Below are 7,198 nucleotides of genomic sequence, written 5' to 3'. Positions count from 1 at the left end.
AAGAAGACTGGAAGCAAACTCCTGGGTCATAAAATCCAGTCCCATATTATTAAGGGCTTCACATCATATAATCATCCTGTTAATAAATTTATCAAGATGAGTTAATCTTCCAATTGTAGAAGTACAAGTGAAAACCTGCCTCATTTTCTCTAATGATTCTGTAAGCTACTTCCAAATATCCATAATCTTCTTTAAAATCATCAAAATGTTTAGTAAGCCCAGCATGTGAAAATGAGAAGAAGATTGCACAGATCACATAATCATGTTGGGAAGACTGGTTATTTTTCATAGAAGTGAAGGTTTATAAAATAATATGCTTGGTATGTAATGCTTTAACTCAGTGATTCTCAGTCAGGGTGCCTGACTCTCTGAGGTGCCTTGGCAGCCTTTCAAGGGTGCCACAAAGTGCCACACAAAGTTAACACTGTTAGGTATGTAAACCTGATTCACAAGATAAACTGAGAGATTTCACATACGAATCTGTACCATTAAAAACATTTTGACCTGCTGTGGTCTTTCTGAGTTTGTTGCAATGGAAGAATTTCTCTATTATTTTTCTGTAGTTAAAAAAACAAGGGAACATTGAGAGCTAGCATTTTCCAAGGGGTGCCTCAAGTCTATTGAAGGTGCCTCAACTGCAAAAAGATGGAGAACCGCTGCTTTAACTACATGGAAAACAGCACGCACAGGTGATTCACCCCTCCAGCCCTCATAAACCATACTGTAATTAGCATAAAATATCCCATCAAATCTGCTCCAAAACACAAGTTCTCCACAAAAAAGTCCTATCTGCACAACAATAGAAGAAAATGCCAAACAAACAGTGAATCCTCTCAATTTTTCTACCCATAGGGGTAACCCATAAAACCAGGGTAGCACTATCACATAACACAGAGATAAGATTTGAGATGTCCAGTCATACAGTAGAACAGATGACATTTCCAACAGCTGCTTGCAGAATATTTTTCTGATGAAAGTTATGCTAATGACACCACACCCATAAGTTTCTGCACAGTGTGGGAAAGAGCATTTTGATATAATTAAGGAACTGCTTAAGTTTCTGCCTACTTCATTCTACCACCACTGGTAGTCAAAGGACTAAGAAAATGTGTTGAAAAAGTGATAGTTGGTGAAAATGTTAACTTGTCATTATATGTGGCTACACATCTTCTGGCTTAAGAGCAGCAGAGTGGCATACTCAATGCACAGTAAATTTGCAATGCAGACCTGGAAAAACTGAGAAGTCTTCAAAAACAGTTTATCTCCCAATGTTTCGGGCCACTTTGTTCATTTACAATAGTTAAGAATTGATAGTGACAAGAATATACGTTATTAGAAATAGTGCCAGACTAATTTGATTCTAGGTTAGAAGACTTTGAAGTGGAAAAGAACAGTGCTATAGCTCCTTTCCCAAGCCCTTTAAAAAGGGCTTTTGTTCAAATTCTTGAACAAAAACTTCATTCTGGACTTGAGAGTAAAAAACAAAACAAAACAAAAAAAAGCATTTCTTCTGTGAAATAGAATCTCGCAGATCTTGACACGCCATACGGATACAAGATCCTGTCCTCCAGTATCCAATTGAGTCAACAACATATACTTGTTAATACTAATTTTATATTATAAATTTGCTCAAAACCTGGTATCATTCCAAGGTCACTGATTTCAACAACTTAGCCCTATGGGTGTCAACAAAGCCCAAGCCAAAGAATGACAATGACAGAAAAAACTGCCATCCCAACAACCTGATTATGTTTAATTTTACTGTTAGTTCTTTATTTACTACAAAACAAGTGTATTTTTAGACAGCATAATAATACCAATATCCAGTAATAATAAAAAAAGGGTCACATAAAACCCTCACTACAACTAGCCACCCCTGGACTGGGAGAAAAAGTTCATGAAAACAGCTTGTTCACTACAATGAGGTTAGTCAATCTACTGCATCATAATAATGAAAAAAAAATCATATCCTGCTTCTGGGATTTTTAAAAGCAAGGGATTATTATAAACAAGACTTGTTATAATAAAGCTGTACTACCTTTTCATATGCTTTAAATTGACGTTGTGGTACGCAAAAAGGATGTGTCACTACTGTTAAGAATTAGGTGCTGGATCTCCTGACTCCCAACTCCTTGAAATGTCTAGTGTGGTGATTTTCAATCAGGTGCCTGGGAACAGCAGATCCTATGAAGGGTGCCCCCAGCTGTGAGGAGATAAGCAGTTAAGCTAAACAGACAAGCTCAGGCACAGGCTGTCCCTGCCGAACAATTCCCTATCCCCCCCTGCCCCAGCCCTCTGCAAGGAGGTAAGCCACTATAATATAATACTAATATAACAAATTCATTTTTGTAATTGATTGCCATTCAATTCAAAAGAGTTATCAAGGGGTGTCTCAAGTCCAATGATTTGAGAAAGACCGGTTTCGTGATCTAAGCTTCCCTTCATATTTTCATTCTTCCCTAGTAGCTTCCCTTAGATTTACATCTAAATCTACACTTGCTACTACATTTTTCTGACTAACAATGAACTCACTTTGGTGTAGGACGCATTTCATAAGGAAGGCTATTCGAATACAATGCCATTAGTTCAAAATAAAAACTAAGGATATATTTTTCTACAAAAATATTTGTAAAATTCCATAAAATGGTTGGTTTTAAATACTCTTGCAGTACTTGATACCCAACTATTGTAGAATTAAGATATCAGAAGTGAAACTGAATACAAACAAAGTTAAACTGACAGCACTCTTTTTCACTGTACAAGGCAAGAGAACAGAAAAAAAAGAAAAATAAGTGACAGGCAAACTGTACTTAATTTTAAAACACTTGTATGACTAAAGTTTCATTAATAAAAGATACATATGGACATTTTGCCTGCTTAATAATATATGATTTTGTGAATGATCCAACACATTTGAAAAATGTTAGAATTTTATTCCAATAGAGAAGAATGAGACTGTGCTCATCCTGAAGAATCTAATTCATAAAAGCAACTTGATCTGGTTTAACTTGCTTTTAACATATATAGTTGAACTATACATAAGATAAATTTATTTGAACATGAAATGTTACTTTTTGCTGAGTACTATAAATGGGCTGTAAGTTTGTCTTCATAACTTATACATAAAATATATAATAAAAAATGTGGTGAGAAAAGATAGAATCTTCTCAAGTGATCTGATTTTCCAGTCTATCAAATGAAGACTCTCCGCCACCCTCCCCCCACCCCCAAATATCCCATTAACTCACAACAGAAGTACAGTATTCAATCCTGCAAGTACTCTGGCAAAGTAGCTGAGTGCCTTCAGCTCCCATTACTTTTGCTATCAAAAAACAAAACAAAACATGATTTCATCTTTTACATATTTAGCCAAGCTGACCTAAACCCTCTTTTTTATTAAAGTAGTCCCACTGAAGTCAATGAGACTATTTGCATGGGGAGAACCTACGTGATTTGGTCCCTTTTCCCTTCACTGCAACTTTAAAATAGCATCATTATAAACTAAATGATAGTGTTTGGCATAGTTGTCACAAATGCAGCTGAAGATTTGTTTAACAGAAATATCATCCATAAGATATACTGTTAAGATCACCAGCTACTAAAGGCATGTCACTTTTAAAAATACATGCCTTATTAATGGAGCTATGTGACCAATGGTAACACTATGCAGCAATGTGGCTTGACCCCTAGCAGCAGAACGTTCTGTCAGGCTTCCACAACATGACTGAAATGTGGACCATCTGTTATGACAGTACTGTAATATGAATAAATAATACAACATTCTCCAAATGAAAACCTCTAAGCAATTTTTCTTATTATTCCTTCCCTCTGCCTCAGTTCCTTCCCAGCCACATTCTGTTTTCCTCTTTCCTGATTGTTTTCTTTTTTTCATCCTTCTGTTTATTCTCTAGTCTCTTCCTTATTGTCTCTTCTCTTATTGTTTCTTTATAATCTGTCTCCTCATTTATCTTTCCTTAAATAATTAATAATATTTGTTTCCTTCCTGTCACCCGGCCAGAACACCATCCCATTTTCACACTCTCCTCTATCATTTCTATCACCTTACCTGCTGTCCCATTCTCTGCAATTCTCTCTCACCTAGCCATAACCTTTTCATTGTGGTAACATCTTCATCTCAGTTTAGCTGGCTGAGGGCTATGCTAGGGACACTTTAAGAATTTATTTAGAGTAAAATAAATAGAGATATTTTTTAAATGTTAGTGAATGTATTTTAAAAAACACACATAGCCAGAGCAACCCTATTTTAAATATATTACCTAGATGAGCCCTAAAGGAAGTCCAGGGTGGACTCTGACCAAACAAATCACAGTAGAAGCTATCAATATGCACCTATATTCACATGAAGGTCACAATCTTTAATATGACTTACTTTCCTCCTTACTTAGGAGGCAAAGAAGCTTTACTATCAAGTATCAGGCACAAAGAAACTCATGTCCAACTTCTCAAGGCTATTTAAGCAACTAACTCCTACTGAAATCAATGAGACTTAAGTTAATTTTGAGGATCTAGACCCAAGTGAATTGCCTCATATCACACAAGAAGTCTGTGGCATAGCAGGATATTTAAACTGGAAATTCCAAATCCTAGGCTGTGACCCTAACTGCTAGATCACCCTTCTCCAAGGATTTGATAAAAGTCACGAAGCTATTACCATTTACTGCATCCACTCATCTACTGAATCTTCCTGCCCCATTCTGCTGCCATTTCTCTTTTCTCTCCTTCCTTCATTCTTACAAAAGAGCACCATCCAGAGACAAAACAGCCATTTTAATTTGGCTACCATTGCCTTTTCCTTGCCAACAAAGCACAGAACTTGGGAACCATACCCATCCGTATGGTGAAAGATTTTTCCCCATGTCCACTGTTGAAATTGGAATGAAAATAAAACAAGTTACAACCTTTGTTCAATGACTGTACTCCAAAGAGTATTTAAATATCGGGGATAAGACTAAAAGTTGATAGAGCCTGAAATCTTTCCTGTGAAATAGTAGTAAATGTTGTGAATGGTACCTTTCAAGTCCAAACTTAGGCCCTACATAAAATCAGTTGGACCACAAGTACAATCTTTAGGGTCAGGAAGTTTACAATGCAAATCATCCACTATACCTGGAGAAACCGGTTATATGCAGAAATCCTCATGATTCAAGAGCATATGCCTTAATCATTGTTTAAGTAATGGGAACCTCCTCTGTGCTGGGTTTGGCAATTACTTCTCCAAATCATTAGCTGAGATAAAACAGTAAGGGAAAAAACAATATTACATTCTGACTGAACCCTATTGTTTTGTTTTGGATATGTTTATATGAGTGCTGCACATCCAGATCAACTTTCACAAAGTGTAACAAAATGGAAGAAGAGTAGACTTAGTTTATTTTACTGAATGCACTAGACCAGTGGTTCTCAAACTTTTTTTTCATGGGCCACATGAAAATTATTGAAGGTTTTGGTGGCCCACTTAAACTTTTTTTTGTTCTACAAATCAAAGCACACAGCTCGTATTTTAATATGAGTAGTCTTACCTAACAAGTACAGATATTCTCGATTGTTCTGCAACCTTTCTGCGGACCACCGGAATGGAGCTCACGGACCACAGTTTGAGAACCTCTGCACTACACTAAAAGGCAAAATATAAATCTGAATTTTCCATATTTGATCCTGCCTCACCTGTGTTGTATTGGATTCATTACTAACATGCACATATATATGGTTTCATTGATAAAATAACCACCATTTAAAAAGTGTTTACTATGTGGCAAATTTCTTACTTATAGTTGCTGTGGACATGTGCATTCTTGGCTTGTTAGCAAGAGTTCAGATGTCCTAAAAAATCCCTACATTTCCAAACTTACTTTTATTAAATAAGCTCTGAAAAAACCCTGTTTAAGCAGAGCAAGATAAATATTATAAATTCCATGGACTCCACTAATCCATTCTTAGTTCAAGGAAAAAGTGTATCGATTCTCACTATCATTTTAATATCAGGTATCTTGTTCAGCATTTAGCTTCCTAAGTTTTATAATTATATGCATATATTGACAGTACATCAAGACAATACATGTTCTTTACACTTGATCGCTTATTATACCAGAAGCAGCAAAAACTCAGAAGTAATATTTTGAAACTTTGCTTGTGTTCTGCTGTTGGCAGTCTCAGATGGGGACTGATCCAAATCCCATCAAAGCCAATTTTCTTTTATAGATTTCAATGGGCTTGGATTGTGCTCATGATGAGTAATTTAAATGTTATAATTTATATTTAAACCCTGTATTTGTCAGATTCTTAAGTACAACCCCTAGCTAGTCTTCTCACTAAATGAAACAATAACAACTAGCATTTACCAATATTTTGCCATCTTGCTTACATTATCAATTAAATGAAAAGGTTTATAATTTTTCTAAATCTATCGCTAGCAAGCTAAACCCTGCTTGCTTTGCTTACATGGGTATTCTAGCTGAAGAGAACATCACAACACAACTCACACAAATAAGACAAAAAAGGCTTGGTGCCTCATTAATTACTTGCATGCAAAAAGGCTGTTTAGATTAGAATATCTTGGTTCAAAAACCAATGCTAGAAATGAATAGTCAGCATTTATTTCTAAATTTTAATTCTATAGTTTTCAGCTTACTTCCTAAGCTGGCAAATTATGTATCTGGTCCTCCTTGCCATGAAGGTACTAGTGTTCTAAAATGTTTTAAAGGGATAGGGCCCTATCTTTTGTGTTTTAATTAGAGGTCATTATGAAATGTATATGTAAACAAGGTTGAAGCCTCCATCTCATGTCTGCTAATATTAGTGGTAAAACTCCTATAGCCTTCAGTGGTATAGGACTGGACCCAAATTATTTCCTGTTCATGAAACTACATATTTTTATCAATTTGAGGCAAAACATGTGGCTTAATGCTAATCTTTTGTAGCACAGACAACTACAATGTATACCTTTCTGTTAGCTTAACAAGGGCCCGATCCTCTAATGAAAAATATCTCTTCTAAAGACTCGGCAGTCTCAAGTCTCCTCAAGTCATCAGAAATTCAAGGCACTGAGTACCCGGAGAAGTATACCCTGCTCATGTTGAAGTCAACACAAGTTTGGCATTTCAGTCTGAATTTTAATGGTCTGTCAGCAGTAAACAGACAAGAGAGAGATGATTTGGACTGAGCCACCAGCTCTGCTCCT

General features: G+C 36.0%; 1 protein-coding gene across 5 annotated transcripts in view; it reads right to left on the bottom strand.

Annotated features, from left to right (window-relative positions):
• Positions 1-5,322, bottom strand: part of LRRC3B (leucine rich repeat containing 3B) — a 106,163-nt gene extending 100,841 nt beyond the window's left edge. For 2 of the 5 annotated variants that reach the window (XM_025202349.1, XM_006022180.3), the window contains exon 1: positions 5,128-5,301. The gene's annotated coding sequence lies outside the window, so the exon portion shown is untranslated. Of the gene's footprint in view, positions 1-2,038; positions 2,204-3,248; positions 3,323-5,127 lie in introns of all 5 variants that reach the window. The other 3 variants (XR_003093710.1, XM_025202347.1, XM_025202348.1) reach the window with 3 other exon arrangements.
• Positions 5,323-7,198: the final 1,876 nt, after the last annotated feature.

Source organism: Alligator sinensis, unplaced genomic scaffold (genome assembly GCF_000455745.1).
Source record: "Alligator sinensis unplaced genomic scaffold, ASM45574v1 scaffold181_1, whole genome shotgun sequence".
In the NCBI taxonomy this organism is placed as follows: Eukaryota; Metazoa; Chordata; order Crocodylia; family Alligatoridae; genus Alligator; species Alligator sinensis.
Note: the sequence above shows the minus strand (reverse complement) of the source record. Positions and strands in the feature narration are given on the sequence as shown.